The sequence below is a fragment of the Montipora foliosa genome, unplaced genomic scaffold (genome assembly GCF_036669935.1).
Source record: "Montipora foliosa isolate CH-2021 unplaced genomic scaffold, ASM3666993v2 scaffold_407, whole genome shotgun sequence".
NCBI lineage: Eukaryota > Metazoa > Cnidaria > Anthozoa > Scleractinia > Acroporidae > Montipora > Montipora foliosa.
Window position 1 is genome coordinate 295,001 of NW_027179709.1, and position 367 is coordinate 295,367.

Here is a 367-nt window from a genome sequence, read left to right on the forward strand (position 1 = left end):
TTTTGCAGAGGCCGTTCGAGTTTTATTGCGTGAAGGAAAATATCGTAATATCCTGTGAAGGGGGGTTGCTGTTTGTGGCAAAGCATTTTATAAACCCTGTAAACTCTGTTTTCGAAGCGTTTTGTAATCCTGGTACGACCACGATCGCTTTGGTTGATACTGTCAGTACTGACAGCGATGAAGTGATTTTCTCAAATGACGTTCGTTGGTGTCCCTAAATTAACGCACGGCACGATTTTTCACTTCTTGTGGAAGGCCACAAAGTTCATTTACCTACACTGTTTCAAACACCTTCCGCACGGGATGTTGACTTTTCACATGATTCTCCAATATTTTGCACCAGCAAGGAAGAGTTCATCTTTGTTAG